The 20,128-nt window shown below is 39.3% G+C and overlaps 1 non-coding gene across 1 annotated transcript; it reads left to right on the top strand.

Moving 5' to 3' along the window:
* The first annotated feature begins 9,615 nt into the window (after nucleotides 1-9,615).
* TRNAA-UGC (transfer RNA alanine (anticodon UGC)) lies at nucleotides 9,616-9,687 on the top strand. Its single transcript has one exon. It is a non-coding gene; the product is annotated as a tRNA-Ala (tRNA).
* Nucleotides 9,688-20,128: the final 10,441 nt, after the last annotated feature.

Below are 20,128 nucleotides of genomic sequence, written 5' to 3'. Positions count from 1 at the left end.
TTGAAACCAGGTCATAAGTGGGAATGGTTGGAGAATCTATAAATATTCAGCCTACAGAAGAGAAGATTTAAGGTATACAGTATGTAGGTATTCAAATATTTAAAAGCCTGACTGGTGGGAAAAAATCCAATTTATTTGTGAATATCCAGTTCAGTATCTCATCAGAAGGCAGTGCTCCTCTAGTACAGATACTTGAGCAGAGAGCTAAATTGAGACTAGTACAAATATACTCTAAGAATGTCTAGCACAAAATCATGCCATAAATTTTTCATGTTGAAATTCCATGTTATAATTTTCCATGAATCCACTGCAATATAACTTTCATCATCACTGTGGCTGCTCCCCTGAATTTACTTTTGCCAAGGTTACCACTAGGAATTTTGTTGAAAAATTCATTGAATACTTTTCAATGTAAATAGGCATTTACACTATTCATGACCTGCTTTAAAAATCTTCCTGTCACTTTGATTTTGTAACACAAACCTTGTTTTTTTCCTCTCTGTGGACATTTCATGTTAATCTCCTTCAAAGGCTCTTATTTAGTTGGCCTTCAATTACATACTAGTTTTACTCAAAGGTCTGCCATAAACTCTGTCTTCATTCTACCCCATCTCTACTGGTGGTGGCTTCATATTTCTAAAAGTAGATGCTAAAGCCATATCACATCATGTTTTCAAAGTCTTTTTAAAAAATTTTGAAGTTTTACAAACAACGCAATCCAAAAATGGGTAGAAGACCTAAATAGACATTTCTCCAAAGAAGATATACAAATTGCCAACAAACACATGAAAGGATGCTCAACATCACTAATTATTAGAGAAATGCAAATCAAAACTACAATGAGGTATCACCTCACACCAGTCAGAATGGCCATCATCAAAAAATCTACAAACAATAAATGCTTGAGAGGGTGTGGAGAAAAGGGAACCCTCTTGCACTTTTGGTGGGAATGTAAATTGATACAGCCACTATGGAACAGTATGGAGGTTCCTTAAAAAACTAAAAATAGAACTGTCATACAACCCAGCAATCCCACTCCTGGGCATATACCCTGAGAAAATCATAATTCAAACAGAGTCATGTACCTCAAAGTTCATTGCAGCACTATTTACAATAGCCAGGACATGGAAGCAACCTAAGCGTCCATCAACAGATGAATGGATCATGAAGATGTGGCACATATATACAATGTAATATTACTCAGCCACAAAAAGGAATGAAACTGAGTTATTTGTAGTGAGGTAGATGGACCTAGAGTCTGTCATGCAGATTGAAGTAAGTCAGAAAGAGTAAAACAAATACGGTATGCTAACACATATATATGGGATCTAAAAAAAAAAAGTTCTGAAGAACCTAGGGGGGGACAGGAATAAAGATGAAGACGTAGAGAATGGACTTGAGGATGTGGGGAGGGGGAAGGGTAAGCTGGGATGAAGTGAGAGAGTGGCATGGACATATATACACTACCAAATGTAAAATCGATAGCTAGTGGGAAGCAGCCACATAGCACAGGGACATCAGCTAGGTGCTTTGTGACCACCTAGAGGGGTGGGATAGGGAGGGTGGGAGGGAGATGCAAGAGGGAGGAGATATGGCAATATATGTATATGTATAGCTGATTCACTTTGTTATAAAGCAGAAACTAACACACCATTGTAAAGCAATTATACTCCAATAAAGATGTTTAAAAAACATAAAAAAAAAAGTTGAAAAGAAAAGAATTTATGAGGCTTTAGAATTAAGTTTTCAGAAAAGTTCATCTCAGTGACTGTTCATTTACAATTGAGTGCCCAATTGGCTCTGTCCTTGGTGCTGGAGATCCAACAGTGGGAAAAAAAGATACATGAGTATTTGACTCTTGTGAAGTTTTCATTCAACTTGGAGGGGAAGAGAAATCAACAAAAATTAGGAAAAATATGAAAACTTCAGAGAGGGTCAAGTGCTATGAAGAAAATAGGCCATAGTAATTCATTAGGGAGTAGCTGGGGAAATGACTAATTTAGATAAGGTGGTCAGTTATGATTTCTTTGAGGCTTGAGTAAGGAGAACCTAAGACTTTTGACCTAGGACCTGGATAATAAGAAAGAGCTAGTCAAGTGAATATCTGGGTGAATAGTATTGCCAGTGGATTGAATAGTGAGTCCAAAGACCTGAAGATGGGAATGAGTGTGGCATGTTGAAGGAAGAGAGAGATTAAAATGTAGTTAACATTGCGGAAAGTAATACTTGATGAGACTAGAAAAATAATTGGAGCCAGAGGATGTTGTGCCTTGTAGGCTACACGTGTAGTTTGAATTATATGTAAGTGCAATGAAAAGACATTGGGAGAGTTTTTAGCATGGTTGTGACATGATATCACATTGCCTGTGTTTTTCCATTTGGCAAATGACGCAAATTATATAACTTTTTACATTGCTGCAAGGAAATTTAGATCCACAGTAAATTCTTGACCACAGGATATGGATTAGTTTATGACTACATGTATAGTTATTATCTTATTCTTTTTTATTTCTGCTGTGAATTTCATTTTTATGTAGCTTGTATTGTAAAATTCCTCCAAGTATTTTTGAAGAACTGATAACACGAATCATATAATATGTTCTGATTTGACATAAGAGCATTGAACTTGGATTCGGTAACCTGCATGCTATGCTGGTTTTAACACTAAATTATGTGAATTTAGGATAATCATTAAGTCTTGGAGCCTTAATACCTTGATCCAAAAAATGAGGAAATTAACACTTATTTCTCTGCTTCTAAGGAATATTGTGTGGAGAAGACTGAGACTGGATATAGGCAGATAGTGTAAAGCTATAATTATTCAGTACATATTTCTTAAGCTTTTCCTATGGGCCAAAAATTAGATATTAAAATTTGGGGATTTAAGATATACTTTTACAAAAAGGATCTGATAAAGTTATGTTAAATATAAAGTACCAAACATTTTTAATCCATGTATATTTCATATGGAAAAATAAATATTGGATGTCTTCTCAAGTTATAAATCCTTCCTAGACTTTTTTTTAATGAGGAGATTGAAAATCCTGACAAACTTGAAATTTGAATCTTGAAGAACCATTCAAGTTCAATGCTGAAATTAGGAGGAAAATTTGAACAAGTTCTCTGTATGCCTACTCATCAGAATTACTGCTAATGGCTATGAGCAAAGTTTAGCTGATGAATTATTCAGTTTGATATCAATCTTGTCTGTTGCCACAGACTTTTGAAACAAAGAATGCTTTGCAACTCTTAAGAATATACCTTTAGGCAATGACGGAAATATTACTTGACATCCATAGTCCATGCTTTTAAAAATTATTTAAATTTAAGTAAATTGCGTAAGAAACTTTTAATTCCTATAACTTTTGCATAATTTATCTTACCTTTTTTAAAATCAAACCCTTGTGTGTGTGTTGCTATGAGATACTCTTAGCTCCATGTGTACATTATTTTAACCCTAGATAGAACTGACTTTATAAATATTAACACTACAGGGGTCACTAATGAGAGGACTCCATAAAAGTCAAGTGCCCCATGAATCACATTTTGGAAGCCACTGGATTACAGAAAACTACTACCTATGCACTGATTCCAGCCTTCAGAACTGCAATGATTAATGTCTTTCCATTTTGTTCATATCAAAATTTAAGTACCTTTTCATGGCATTCCACAACTTAAGAAATCTGCTCTCCTCATACCTCCTTACACTTCCATAGAATTGCTTTGATCTCTCCACCTTTACTTTTCTCCCCATCAATAGCCACTTCTTGCCAACCTTAAAACTATGTACCATTGAAGACTCAATCTTCTCTAATATTATTTCACATGTCTGGAATACATAAATACATACATACTCCTTCCTCTGCAGTGATACGGGGCTTTGCCAACTCATTATTTATTCCATGTTTCTCCACAACCGTCATGAAAAGGGGCTGTGGCCCTGGGGAAACAACCAGTGAAGGCTGCCCAAGAATATCATCCATAGAAGGAAGCTGCTCTGTAGATACTCCTCATCGGATCCCTAGGATAGACAGAAAAAACATTAAGGTGCAGCATCTATGCCATCATTCCAAATGAGTGGGATATAATGCAGCCACCCATGTTACTGTGTCCAAGAAATGGGCCTATTTCAATTATTGTAAATTCTTTGAAGATAGAGACTGTATTATTTATCTTCATATTCATATTTCTCTGCATATTATGTGGTACAAATGAGACCTTCCTACATACTTGTCGAAATGAATTGCAGTAGAGTTGTGAGACATTGCATACCATTTGTTTGTAATTTTTTTACAATATCACTGCTCATCTTTTTCATAGAAAGAAAACGAAACGTTTTTTTTTCTGTAGGTAGACTAAGTGACAGAGGTCTCAAAATTTTCATGAAGAAATTGAAATGTATTTTTATAAAGCAATGTAGTATGCAGACAAAAATGATATTACTATAAACTTTTAGAATATCACTTATCAGAGAAATATTAGAAAGCAGTTTTGTAAAGCACAGGTTTGAGTTGGGACAGATCTAGATTCAGGTGCTAGTTTTTCCACTTACAGGCTGTGTGACCTGGACCTGGAGTTCAGCTTCTTTAGCTGTATAATGGACACAGTAATGGTACCGACCCATGAATATTTAGCTAAGATAATGCATATGACATACCAAGCACTGTAAGACTTAGCAATAATTGCTGCTTTTAGAGGAAAATTAGGTATTGGGTAAAACACTAGGGTAGAAAACTTACTAGGTCCACTTTCACATTTAGCATTTAATTCTTAGAAAAGTTCTTAGAATCTGGGCTGGGCAGACAGAATCATGATCAATCTGACCACTACTACCTACTACCTCCTACTCTTTATTTTTCAAGTAGCTTCCTGGCAACAGGCCCCATAGAGGCTCTGTCCCCACATCCCATACCCAAATTCAGCTACCAGCAGCTTCTTTTTCTTTCCTCCTTCCCTTCGCCATACAGGCTGAGTCCTAGTCTTTATTTTCCTTTTTATCCCTCAATGCCTTGAAGATTGTAATTTAACTCACCTTGTGTTTTCATCTGTGAAACAAGGATAATAACCTTCTTGTCGCCTTTGCTCAAACACACATGGTGAGAATTAATGAAATAAGGCGTAGACTCAGCTTCAGAGATAAAGTCTAAGAAATGTCAAAGTGCTTTAAGGTCTTTAGAAAAAAATAAAGTTTAATAAGTATAAAGATAGCAACATTACAGCATTGATATGCTGAATTTGTTGTCAGAAAAATTATTTTGTCTTCCTAGATATGAAGTAAAAACTGCATGCATTAACTCACCCAATTTTAGCTAGAAATCACCAAATCATAGAATATTTGAGTTGGATGGGAGCTTTGAGATCATGCAGTTCAACTCCAATGTGTTGACATGAAAACTGAGGCTCTAAGAAGGGAAGTGATCTCCCTAAATTCATGCAGCAGTTTAGGAAAAGTACCAGGTAAATTCTCATTATGCTGTTGTGAAACAAGATAAAAAATATACTACATCAGTATTTTTCTAGGTAATTACCATGACTCAAATCCTCCCAGTGGACGTCCTATGACCTTAATGCAAAGTTTCAGAAAATTATTCTATCAAGAATTCCAAAATGTAGGAGAGAGAAACAGCCCTGGCATCCCATCCTTCCACCACTCTCAAGACATCTCAACAGAACAAGAGCTGCTTTTAATAAACCTCAAAATAGAGGACAGTATGGTGATCATTTTCAGCAGTATCATCTGGACCACAGAAAGTTCTGGTTACCCAGCAAAGACTGAAACCAAACTTAGTGCAAGAAACCAAATGGAGTGCCTCGTTGTTTGCAGTCAATGACAATTACATAATATTTGGGATACCTTTTTCTCCTCAGTGATCTGTGGCTTTGGTTTAGCACGAAAGTGAAAGAGTAATGGAACTATTAATCTTCATTACCCTAATAGTCCTCAAAGTCCTATTAGGGTAATGAAGATAGAAACTGTTCCACCTTCTTCACGTCATTATGGTCATTGACGACCTGAGAAGCAATATCAGCCCCTCTCCACATCGGTGCTCTCTTATTTCCAACTCTAAAATGGAGAGGATTTTCTGAAGGCAAGGGGTTATGGCTTTGAAATTGAGATTGATGTTTACTAGAAATTTTACACCCTAGCCTAAAACTGGCAGCAGAAACATGTCTCTCAAGGTATTCAAAACATACACCAGGGCTTCCCTGGTGGCGCAGTGGTTGAGAGTCCGCCTGCCGATGCAGGGGACGCGGGTTCGGGCCCTGGTCTGGGAAGATCCCACATGCCGCGCAGCGGCTGGGCCCGTGAGCCGTGGCCACTGAGCCTGCGCATCCGGAGCCTGTGCTCCACAATGAGAGAGGCCACAACAGTGAGAGGCCCGTGTACCGCAAAAAAAAAAAAAAAAAAAAAGAATACATATTTTGGAGGAAGCTCCTTGGTAAATGTTTAAAATACATTTAGAAACTCACTTGGTGAGATTCTATAGCTTCAAATCTGATTATAAGCAGAGACCAGGGTTATACCTCAAAAACAAAACTCAACAAAAGTTTGGGCACTCAGTGGGAAAAAGAGTATTCAGCTCCCAACATCCATAATGAATTGGGACATAGCACTGAGCAAATCTTAGGGAAATACTGAAACTTTCTCCCCACCCTCCCTCTCACTGCTACCAATTTTCGCTGTACAAGACATTTCTTCACCCAAACCCTTAGAAACTATTCACTTGATTCTTCAGATCCATAATAATCTGCTTCTCATGCCCTTCAGAGTGAGCCTCAGCTGGCCCCTGAGTAATGAAAGACAGTGGTTTTCGAGTTTGGTTTCACATTAATATCATCTGAGGAGCTTTACAAAACCCCAGCGCCTCAGTTCTACCCCAGACCAATTAAATGAAAAGCTGAGGGTAGAACCCAGACGTAGGTATTTTTGAAAGCTCTTCAGGTGATTGTAGTATGTAGCCAGGTTTAAGAATCCCTGTAATAGTGTACCTTCTGCAGGCCCCTGCCGCTTCAGAGCCTTGAAGGAATATGTCCTGCTGCCCACCATCCCCAACTCCACCTACCCCAAGTTCCTGAACCAAAGAAGTCTGTGGAGGTCTCCAAAGTGCATGGTACCTGTTGCTATTGTTTTATTGTTCAGCCAAGATGAATGCCAAATGAGAGATAATTGCTGAATTGTCACAGGATATAGACCAGGACATAGACTCAAACATGTGGAATACACCCAGTGGCCAGAGCAGATGGATATGGAAGGAAGCCAAAACTTTCTCCAAAAGTGACAGCTGGGGTTGGATTTGGGAATCATCCAGCTTTGGTTAATATCAAGCTTGAAGGTGATGATAAGCTCCCTCCGTCTCTAGGAAATAAAATCAGGGCCAGGATTACGATCAAGCAACTGAGGCACTCAACGAGGGCACAGAATTTTAGGAGCCATCAAAAACATCGGTAAATTGGACTTCCCTGGTGGTCCGGTGGTTATGACTCCGCGCTTCCACTGAAGAGGGCGTGGCTTTGATCCCTGATCAGAGAACTAGGATCCCACATGCCATGTGGCGTGGCCAAAAAAAAAAAAAAAAATCAGTAAACCAAAATGCACATTATTCTAATGTAATATTTTAAAAATTTGAAATCAATGAAAAATCTATGATGGACAAAAGTTTAAATAAATATGGGATCCAACCCTGCACTTGAATAACTCAGTCACTTCCCTCATCCTAACCCAGGCTCTGTCCGATCCTGTCATCCCAGTCCTGGCCCTGAGACAGACGCATCCAGGCCCCAAGCCCACCTAAAACCCAGAAGAGGATGCTACTCTTATTCAGGAGAAAGGTAATGGGACTCCTACCCCAGTACCTCATGAGGTGACTAGGCATGAAGTAAATTGTACGCTGAGCTTCTTTACCTATGGCTCGTCAGGAAAGCAACCATCCTTTACCCCCAAATAATCTAATGAAAGCTCACCATGATCCTCCCAATATAAATCCAAAGCCGTGAAATGAGAAGAAAGGATGAGAAACCCTAGGGAAGGAATTTTCCCCAAAGCCCTGCTTGGTGTATTGGAAGGCAGTGGAAGAATGTGATTTAATGGATAGAAGGAGGCAGCTGTTTGCCTGTTGCTTGACTTTTTACAATTAAACCTCTTGATAGCTCTGTCCCCAGATCAATAGTCCCTAAAATGATTCTCTAATGGTTAAATTTCAGGCATCCAGCAGCTTTGGGAGAGATGTAGGGATGGAAAATTTCCAAGTTCTCTCCATGGGGTACTCATTAAAATAATGACTTAAGAATGAGTAAATGAGTGAATGGATGAATGGGTGGGCACCAGCTGTCTCTGCATTAGAATAAAATCTGTTGTGTACATTTTCAAGGTCACACAAAAAGATATGGTGGAGTCAGCAATGAGAACCCTGGCTTGTCAATTCCATGTTCATTATTGCTCAAAAAATGTTACATGAAGTAAAATAAAATTACACCGGTACTATCAAGAAAAGTGTTAACAATAGATACATATTAGGAAAGAGGATTTTTGCTTTATGTAATAGTTGGTTGGAAATGTAAAAGCATTTTTTATAATTAAATCTTTTCATATATTAAGAAAACTGAGATGCTGATTTAAAAAGTAGGAACTAAACAAAAATCATGCCCATATACATCAAAAATTAGAAATTATGATATAAACATTAAAAATTGTAATCAAAGAAATACAAAAGTAAATAGTTATATATACCATTTGTTACCTATTAAATTATAAAAGATACTGATGCTCAAGGATGACAAAGTTTTATGAAACAAGAACCAAATATTGCTGGCAGAACTATAAATTAGTACAAATTTTATAAACTTATGGAAAGAAACAGCAATCTATAGCAACCTTCAAAAATTTTCAAGAAGTATGACATAGAAATTATACTTTGGTGACTATATCATAAAGAAATAATCATAAATACAAACGTATATTAATAAATAATGATGACCCTCTCAGAGTTATTGTATAATAAGAAAAAGTAGAAAAATGTAAACATTTAACTGTAGGGAATGGAATAAAATAAATTAGAGCACATTCATGTGATCGCATAAAATGCAGGCCTTTAAATTTTATTTGGAAAAATGTGGGAAAATGTTGATTATATAATGTAAATCGGAATAATACAGAACTGTATATCCAGTTTACTCTAAAAGAAAGACTGGAAAATTAGTGACCCTACGTGGAAAAGTTGTTATCTCTGATAGTATAAATATATATTCTAAAGTATCAATAATGAGCTTATATAATTTTTATAATCAAACATATAAATAATACATAATTTAATTGGATCCTCATAAAGGAATGGATTCCTGGATCATTATACCTCTGTTTTCTCCATATAACCTGCTGTCACTTTTCCCATGAAAATGTTTTGTGAATTGTGGTTTTACTGCCTCTATGGAGGATAAAATATTATATCTTTTATAAAGCCATAGTTGAACTACTATCTATGATATTCTCCAATTTCCTGTATCAAAATTACATACACATGACATAATATTGCTTTTTTTAAGGTAAAATGGTTTGGCTCAGGCAAGTTTCTTTGGTTATACACTGACAAAGTTTATTAAAAATGATTACATCAACATGGGGATGTAGCTCAGTGCTAGAGCACCTGCTTTGCATGTATGAGGTCCTGGGTTCGATCCCCAGCATCTCCACTTGATTTCTCCTTGTTTAATTCTTGGAAAATATGGCTAGTGCAAGTGAAGATCTGAGTTTAAAAAATTATTACATCGAGATAAATATAATTAACACTGCTGTACGTTATATATGAAAGTTAAGAGAGAAAATCCAAGGAAAAATATTTGTTTTTTCTACTTCTTTAATGTTGTATCTATATGAGGTGATGGATGTTCACTGAACTTTTTGTTTGTTTGTTTGTTTGGGTTTTCTTTGGCCACACTGCATGGCATGTGGGATCTTAGTTCCCCAACCAGGGATGGAACCCACGCCCCCTGCATTGGAAGCACGGAGTTTTAACCACTGGATGGCCAGGGAAGTCCCAGATGTTCACTAAACTTATTGTGATAATCACTTCATGATATATATAAGTCAAACCATTGTGCTGTACACCTTAAACTTATACAGTGCTGTAGGTCAATTATATCTCAATAAAACTGGAAGAAAAATATTTTTTGAGCATCTACTATGTGCCTTGTACTATGTTTGGCACTGGGCATTTAATGGTAAACAAGGCATAACTAATTCTTGATATAATCAGTTTTAAAGCCTATTTGAGGAGATAGATAATAAGAAAAAAAACCACAAAAATAAGCAAATAATAAAAAAAGTGTTGAGAAAGAATAACCGGTTGTTGTTGAGACAGGGGAAACCTACTTTAGTACTTTACACTGGATTTCCAGGAAAGACATCAGGGAATGTGTGGTATTTGTACTGAGAACAGAATGACAAACAGAAGTCTGCCATGCAAAGATCCAAAAACAGACCACTGCAGGCAAAAAGAACTGCTAGTGTAAAGACCATGAGGTAAAAAGTGATTGCATATTCCAACACTATCAAGGAATCCAAGGCTGGAGTGGTCGATGAGTTATGGGGAAGAGCATACAGATATGGTTGGAAAGAGAGGTAAGGGCCAGATCATACAGGATATTGTAGCTGCTGTTAGGAGTTGGAATTTTTTGTTAAAATTGGTAAGGAAGCACTGGAAGTTTTTAAACACATAGAAGAAATTTGATGTATTCTTTTTAAGTCACTTTGTCTCTTGTAGGGTAGGTGAATTGTAGCAGGAAAAGAGAAAGGGAACAATTTAGGAGGCTCTCAAGTGACCCAAATGTGATATGATTATGGCTTAGACTAAGGTGGAGAAGTGGAAATGAGAAAAGTAGATGGTTTTAAGGAATATTATTGGAGGGAAATCCAACAGTGTCTGTTGATGGATTGGAAGTGTTCTGAGCCCAATTTGGTGGGGTTGGGGAACAAGTTGCCCTGAGCTATCTTCTTAGCAGGTCTTGGTGGCTTACCTGGTGATGTAACCCAAACCTTCATTCTTGAGTGCTCTGAGACCTGAGTCTGGGGATGCTGCACTTGTTTATTCACAGTTACAGTGGGGCAAGAGAGTACCAGGAGGTACCAGGAGAACACCTGGGATCCACACATAATCCTCTTGGCCCCAGTGGGGAAAAAGAATCCCTGCCTTAGCCTGATGATCAGGACTGCTTGTACATGCCAGTATGGTGACTCTTCCTTTTACCTGCTGGTCCTTGGACATAATGAATACAAAGGGTCCTGGTGGCAGCCGTAGCTTGCCATTACTTATGTCCCCTGGCAAGAGTGTGGCTCCTTTGTGAACTAGACCCTCCAACCCCACAGAGCCCTGAATGATGAGGACAGGAAGCACACAATTCCCCAGTAGGTCATTGAGAGTGGTGGTGTGAGGCCAAACTTGCTGCCAAACCCTTGGTTCCCAGATACATGTACCTTCATAAGGGAGACACAGTGCCATATAGAGGCCCCTGATTTAATAAATGCAGTCTAGTACACTGCATTGCAAAGGATGACATCCCATCCTTTCAAAGGATTTCTTTTGACCTGGCACTTTAGTTGTATCTTTAGAAGGTAGTTCCAGTGTTCTACACAGCCAGCTGTTTCTGGATGGTGGTGTATGTGATGTGGCCAGTGGAACCTATGGTCATGGGCCCACTCCTGCACATCCTTTTCTGTGAAATGGATACTCTGGTTAGATGCTATGTTGTGTGTGGGATACCAGGCCTATGGACCAGGAATTCCATAAGCCCACAGATAGTGGCTAAGATTCTGTAAGAAGAAAAGCAAACTCATGTCTGGATGAATATCTGTTCTTATGAAAATGAAATGCTGGCCCTTCCAGAATAGACAGGCCCAATGTCATCACCTTGCCACAATGTGGCCATTTGATCTCCCTGTGGAATGGTGTCATACCAGGTGCTCAGCATTGGTCTACGTTGCTGACATGTTGGACATTCAGAGATAGCAATACCTATGTCAGTGGAAGTCCATGTTGTTGGGTTCACATGTACCTCCATGTCTGCCACCATGGATACTCCATTCAAATGCCCATTATGCTACTTCTGGGATGGCTGATGAGAAAGGCCAGTAATGTCAACTGACTGAGTCATTTCATCAACATGGTTTTCAGTGCCTCTCTGTGATGAATACTTCCTGGTGAGCATTAATGTGTGATATAAATGTTTTCATACTTCATGCCCACTCCCGTATGTCTGTCCACATGCTTCTTCCTTAAACCTCTTTGTCTTTGTCTTCTAGACTTTGTCTTTCCAAGCCCCAGATTAGAAACCTAGTCTGCTGACCCCTACCCAGGAATCTATATATTCTCACCTTAGGCCCCTTATCCTTCTACACAAAGTAGATAACCAGGTGCACATCTTACCCTTGGGATGATTTTGCTCTACTCTATCTTGTAAGGTTAGCCACTGTGAATGTGGCTATGGCTATGTTGCCACTGTCCATTTTTGCTTTTCATTCACATAGCATGCTGACTCATCCATAAAACAAGTTCGGAGTTTTCCTCTTCTTCTTTTTTTTTTTTTTTTTTTTTTTTTTTGCGGTACACGGGCCTCTCACTGTTGTGGCTTCTCCCGTTGCGGAGCACAGGCTCCGGACGCGCAGGCCCAGTGGCCACGGCTCACAGGCCCAGCCGCTCCGCGGCATGTGGGATCTTCCCGGACCGGGGCATGAACCCACGTCCCCTGCATCGGCAGGCGGACTCTCAACCATTGCGCCACCAGGGAAGCCCGGTTTTCCTCTTCTTCCAGTCAGTCATGCAGGAGTCCTTTGCAAGCCAAGGACGGGCACTGGTGCAACTCTTTTGGGTAGCAAAAGTTCTAGGCTACCAGTTCATGCGGCTAACTTGTGCCCTCTTGTCTTGCTTGGGTTGATTGCAGGATGTACATTTCCATTCCATGATGGACTGCTTCTAGGCGTGTCTGAGTGTATAATTTGTTGAGTCCAACAGAAGGGACAGTTCTGAATGCATCTTTACTTGGTGACCCATGGTCAAGTGTTCTGTTTCTACCAGAGCCCAGTAATACTCCAAGAGTTGTTTCTTAAAAGTCATATACTTTTCGGGCTTCCCTGGTGGCGCAGTGGTTGAGAGTCCGCCTGCCGATGCAGGGGACGCGGGTTCGTGCCCCGGTGCGGGAGGATCCCACATGCCGCGGAGTGGCTGGGCCCGTGAGCCACGGCCGCTGAGCCTGTGCGTCCGGAGCTTGTGCTCCGCAACAGGAGAGGCCACAACAGTGAGAGGCCTGCGTACCACAAAAAAAAAAAAAAAAAAAAAGTCATATACTTTTCTGTGGATGGCATAGCCTTATTCCAGAATCTCAAGGGCTTATATTGTGAATATCCCATTGGAGCATATGCTCCAAACTGCATCCTTTCCCAGTACTTGTATCTTCAACACTATAGGGTTTATTTAATTTTGTGGCTCAAGTGACAAGGATAATGGCACTCTGGCTTAGACCTGCTCCACTGCCTTTTTGTCCTTGGGTCTGACTCAAAGCTGGTAGATTTCCATGTCCAAAGGTGTATAGGGTAGAGCAATACTCCCAGGTATGGAATTCTAGGCCTTCAGAATCCAAAGATGGCTACAAAATGCTGTGCTTCCTTCTTTGTGATGGGGAATTCAAGATGGATACAGAAATGTGTCTTTTGCTTTGGAGGGGACATCCCAACATGTCCCTGAACGCTGGAAGTGTAAAACTTTCACTGAATTTGCAGGTCCCTAAAATTTATTAGGGTTTATCTCCCACCCTCTGGAGTACATGTGCCTTAACAGGACCTCCAGTCTATTTGTCACTTCTTTCCTGCCCTGTCACATCAGCATGATGTTATCAATGCAGTGGATCAGTGTGATGTTCTATGGTCCAGATTCTTCAGACTATATTATAACAGTGCAAGAAAATTAACATAGCCGTGACACATTATAAATGAATGCTGTTGATCCCACATAAATGAAAATTATTTCTGATACTCTTTGCTAATTAGAATGTAAAAATATGTTCATTAAATCAATGGTGGCATGGAATGCATCAGAGGCTTTATTAGTATGTCCTAGCAAAGATATCATGTCCAGCACAGTACCTGCAATCAGGATTACTACTTGTGATTGTATACAGTCATTCTTCAGGATCCATCCATTTTCTGCAGGTTCCAGATTGAAAAATTAAACAGAGATATAAAGGCTACCACTCCTCTATCCTTTTATTTTTTATTATTTAAAAAAAATTTTTGGAATAAAATTTATAGTTGATTTACAATGTTAGTTTCTGCTGTACAGCAAATTGAATCAGTTATACATATACATGTATCCACTCTTTTTTAGATTCTTTTCTGATACAGGCCATTACAGAATATTGAGTAGAGTTCCCTGTGCTATACAGTAGGTCCTTATTCGTTATCTATTTTATATATAGTAGTATGTATATGTCAATCCCAATCTCCCAATTTATCCCTCCCCCTTTACCCCCGGTAGCCATAAGTTTGTTTTGTACATCTGTAACTCTATTTCTGTTTTGTAGATAAATTCATTTATACCCTTTTTTTAGATTCCACATATAAGTGATATCGTATGGTGTTTGTCTTTCTCTGTCTGACTTACTTCACTCAGTATGATAATCTCTAGGTCCGTCCATGTCACTGCAAATGGCACTATTTCATTCTTTTTAATGGCTGAGTAGTATTCCATGTATATATATGCCATGTCTTCTTTATCTAGATTTTTAATGGTGTCACTGATCTCAGCCATACCCTCTGTCGTGATGGTAAGATATTGTTCTGATTTAGTATCATTTTCAGGTGATTTCAGGGGTTTCCATTTGGTCTTCCCTAATATTGATAGTTCTTACTTTACAGGCCAGGGACACAATGTAGGGCTTACTCCAACTTTCAAGTATATCAATTTCAGTTGTGCATGTGGGGACTGGAAAAATGACTACGGGTATGTTTGTAGACCCAGTGAGCCCATTGTGAGCCATACTTTAGCCAGTATTCTATTTGTTATTTGGCTTCTAAGTTACCAGTCTAGTGGGAGAAGAGAGTGTGATGACACCGACGGTCTCCATGTATCAATGTCCACTGTGATTAGTAGTACTATACATGTCTTATTATTACCCTTTTCTCACTGTACAGTCACCTAAGTCAAAGACCCTAGGTCCTTTGGGGGAAAGACTTTGAGAATCATCATGGGATATATATTGCCATGGTATTTAGGGGTCTTCTTCCTAGGGACCTGTCCATCTCTTCAGTCACTGGATTCCAGATCTGAATATTGATTCAGGTCTAAGCAAGAGATCATGACTTTTTATTGAGTCAACTACACTCAGCCTCTTGCTTCTCCATCTTATTTTAAAAAATTTTTACTTATAGATATTAAGTGGTACCTTTGTTGGTTGCTTGTCTACTTTGCCTCTAGAGATGCTGTGCTCAACTTATTTCTCTGACTCCCTATGGGTCAAGTGCCCTTGGCTGCCCTTTAGACCTTGTTGGTCATCATGGTATTTGTGGTATCATGGCTTCTAGCATTTAAGTGCTGCAACCTGATCTCTGTTGTTTTTAGGCCCCATCATCCTCATGGATATTAATAAGTTAAGCTCCATGACTGCCTTTTCTACCATCATTCCTGGCTTGCAAAATAAAATAAGCATTGAACTCCTTAGTGATGCTGGAGCCCTTCTCTCAGCACATTCCTGATGGCCTTGGCAAATAGTATGTCCACTTGGGCCTTCCCTGGATCATAAGACTCTGATCTTCCAGATTCACATGCCCAGTTCTAACAGCCTTTTTTCCTTCCTCCACTGTTTTCCAGTGCTAATCGGGTATTTCCATTAAGTATTGACCATAGCTTTTTCCTGGCTTCTGATAGCCCCCCCAACAGCAAGTTTGCTCCATCCTCTGGGACCTGGCGAGAGTGTCCCATGTCCAAGTCAGTATCCTCAAGTTAACAAATTATTGCCTATCCAGTCTCACATTCTGGTCCTCTTGATCAAGTACCTTCAAAATCCAATTTTAGGGGTATGACCCTGGGCCCTGCTGATTATTTTAGTTCTTCACACATATACCTTCCCTTCCTTATAGACCTAGCATATCCCCAGTCAGGTTATACTGGGATTTAAGTCTGGTTATGGGACTAGCAGCCAAGAGAGGAGGTGGGAGCAGATCCTGAGGGAGGTACCAGTTGCCTTGTGAATCTTACAACATAGCAGATGTACTAGTTCTTTTGGGGGGAGGTATGAGCTACCTTTGCAACCCTAGAAGTTCTAGGTGTCAAGTAGTTGCATACCTCAGGGTATATCTTCATGCCATGTGTCAGGACTCCAGGACTCTGATCTTTGCATAACTGACCATCTTTGGCTAACCACTGAAACATCTCTGGATCTCTGGTACTTTCACACTTGGGTCTTCAACCTCATGTTCCCCTATGTCTGCTCTTGCACTATATGTGATAAGGGCCACTTTATATGCTACCATCAATCAACAGGGGTCTCTGGCTCTCACACTAAGCTATTAATTGCTTCTTAACATCTTTCACTCTCTCACTATCCTTCTGCAGTCGTTGGATACAACTTAGCATTAACCAGCCAACTGCTATTTTGTGCACATGTACAGTATTCTCCAAATACCTACATCATTACACTAACACAAAAGTCTCCTGCACTGGGATATTTTCCCAAATCACCTGTTGAGAAATATTTTGCAACTGAGTCATCAACTTGTGCTAGGGACTACCTATGCCTTACCTACCAAACAGACCCCACCTTTTCATCTGCTGGGCAATGGATAAGCCAATACCGAAACCTCATCTTCTTGCCTGTTTCTCAGACTACCCTATTTTTGGTACCACTTTTATTAATCTGGGTCCTCTAAAAGGCAGAGTCCAAGATAGCATTAAACATGCATGGATTTTACTAGGGTAAACACTTGTGAGAAGAAATGAGGAAGGAGCTAAGAAGGGCTGAGAGATACCAGTGTAGGTTTGCCCTAGAGTGGAGGAAAGAAGGGACGAAGGAAGTTTGAGTGTAAGCACGTCAGACAGTGCAGCCTAAGGAATGTTGAGCAAGGTCATAAGGGAATTCTTAAGCCAAAGTTATCTATCAGAGGAATCCTGTATCCCCCATAAATATGCCTGCTTTAATAATCCTGTTGCACTCAGCCATTGGCTGGGAGCTGTCTGTGAAAAGTAAAGCCTCTGCACAAATACGTGGATGGATTTCAGAGCTCAACATCTGAGCACTTGGTCAATTACACTCCTTGTAATTAGATGTCTGGGAGGAGCATTTTCATGGCTGCCATTATTGAGAAGGTTGGAGGGATGGAGAAAGGACTTGGGAGGATGAAAAGGAAATAAGCAGTCCCATGTTGAATGTTGAATATTACTTTTGAGATAAACATTAGATATTCAATTAGCGATATAGGTAGACAATGGAATATTTGAGTTTGGAATTCAAAAGAGAGATGTGGACTATACATATACCTTTGAGATTTGTGAATGTAACTGATGCTTAAAGCCATGGGAATAAATGAGATCACTTATGGAAAAAAAAAAAAACAGAGGGAGATGTGGCCAAAGATAGAGTTGAGAGGAATTCCAACCTTTATAAGGAGGAGGAAAAAATAACAGACGGTGAAAAAGAGTAAGCAGTGAGGTAGAGGGAAAACCAAGACAGTACATTGTCAAAGAGGTTGAGAGAGGAGTGTGTTTCCAAAAAGAGGATGTGGTTTCCTGTGCACCTGGTTCTGAAAGATCAAGTAAGAATAGAGAAAAAAGGGTCCTCAAATTTTATAGTTCACTATGGCTCCTTTATTTCCTTCACTATCAAGAAACTCAGGGCCTATTTCTGTGCCCACTTATGACTGTGAGCAGCTATTTACTAAGTACTTAATCTATGCCAAGCATTTAGCAACATCTATTGACCTGCCACAAAATGAGCAGCATCTCCTGAAGCTGAAGACCATCTTAAACTACCAGCAGCCTCCAACCTTCAGGAGACACGTGTTGTAGTAGATAGAAGCAAAAGGCCATATGGTAAGACAAAGGAAGAGGCACATGACTCAGCTTTAACAGCTGAAAGGGAGCAGGGTCAGGGAAGACTTCCTGGAAGAGGCAAAACGTGAACTGAGTATTAAGATGGTCTCTGTCTAATCTTGTCTCATTTTGCACTATTTAAGTGTGACTAAGCCTTAAGTCATTTTGAAAGTAATCATGACGCACATTATACCTAAAACAATCTCTCTAGCACCTTTTGAGTGTAGACAGTTAGATTATATGTGCAGTAAGTACAGTGGTTTCCTGAGATGGCACCAGGATGTTTGGTGCTGGCTTGGATCTTATTTTCATGGGCCATTTTTTTTTTGTTTCATCAAAAACTTATTTTAAGGCAGTACGGTCAATGTCAAAATAGTCACTCCCACTGTTTCCTTCAGGAGCCTTTCACTTGGCACCATGGTGAAATGTCTCCTCACCCCAAGCTGTTCCTCCTAAAGGAAGTTAAAAATAAAAAGGAAAGTGGTTATTGAGGAAGATTCATTTTAGGAGGAAAAATAGGATCCCAATAGTGTGAACTGTGTAAACTGGGCACTGCACTGGTTCCTGTAAATGATGGACACTTACATAAGTGCCTGGAGGTCACAGGAAAATGAGTTGTTCTGTTTGTATAACTAAATGTTACCTAACCTTCAACTTCCCCCTCTTCCTTCAACAGTTAAAAGAAGGAAGAACGAAAGAACAAAAGAAAGAAAGATTAATTTATTATCAACAGTTCTTGCCATATTATTTCTCAGAATAATTTTGAAAGTTATTGCTTATGAAATACAAATGTTTATCTTATGTATTTCAAATAAGAAACATAGCAAGGATGTTTACTGAGGACCAGAAACCTGGAGTATTACGGGTACTTTTCCAACCTCCCGTCAAAACCTCTCCTATAGAGCTATACTCTTTAAGTATTTGGAAATCCCTGTGATCTCTATCCAACCTTCACATACCCTGCCTGAAGACTTCTATACCTGCCTACCATTTCTTAGATGTAACCTTAGGTCTGAAATGATTGTGGAAGTCATCAGCTTCCCCAGCGTTGGAGAACTGTAGATTGTAAACTTTGTTCTCCATTAGACTGGTTCAGGTTCCCCTCTTTTTAGCTATCGCGGCGCCCGGCCCAATGCACTCTTCTTCCTGCATTCCATCTGTTCGCTTCTTGGGATTCATCACAGAATTTTAGCTCTTGGTATTTGCCACAGGAATACCAGATCCACGAGGGCAGGGGATGTTTCTTATTCACAACTTTATCCATTTCATCTAACAATCTAACTAACAATCTGAGTACATATCATTCATTCAGTAAATATTTAGTAAATATTGGAATAGAAAAAAAGGAAGAAACTTAATTAGGATTCATCCAGTAAGACTTCCTATCCCTGTCCATACGGAGATTTGTCTGAATTTGACACTTATTGCCATTTTTTAGACATAAGTCTAAATCTCTAAGATTCCCATCACCTAGTTATTCAATCATGTACTAAACCAGGTACTGCTGTGAAAGGACGTGCAGATGTAATTAGGTTGGTCATCAGATGATCTTAAGAGGAGAGCCTGAGTTATCCAGGTGGCCTCAATGTAAGTAATCACATGATATAAGTAGGAGAGGGAGGCCAAAGAAAGTCAGAGATGCATCAAAGGAAGAGGCAGGAGAGACGCGGCAGAAGGGTAAGTCAAAAATATTCCAAAAGTGAGAAGGATTTGATGTGCCATTGCTGGTTTTGAGATGTAGGGGGCTATGTGTGAGAATGAAGAAACTTTTCTGTTCCTGGTTGGCTGAGTTGTGTTTGTTTGTTTGTTTTTAAATTATGATAGGCATTGGATTTTATCAAATGTTTGTTCTACAATGGCTATGGTCATGTGGTTTTTCTTCTTAACCTTGTTGATATGGTGCATTACATTAATTGACCTTTCAATGTTGAACTAGTTTTGCATACCTAGAATAAAAGCAACTTGCTCATGGTAATTATTCTTTGCCATGTTCGATTTTCAAATATTTTGTTGATGAATTTGGCAGCTTTGTTTGAGATATTGACCTACAGTTTTTCTTC

This window comes from Delphinapterus leucas, chromosome X (assembly GCF_059928025.1).
Source record: "Delphinapterus leucas isolate spDelLeu-1000000601 "Yukka" chromosome X, BTC_Dleu_Yukka2, whole genome shotgun sequence".
In the NCBI taxonomy this organism is placed as follows: Eukaryota; Metazoa; Chordata; class Mammalia; order Artiodactyla; family Monodontidae; genus Delphinapterus; species Delphinapterus leucas.
This window is presented reverse-complemented; position numbering and strand designations above follow the sequence as displayed.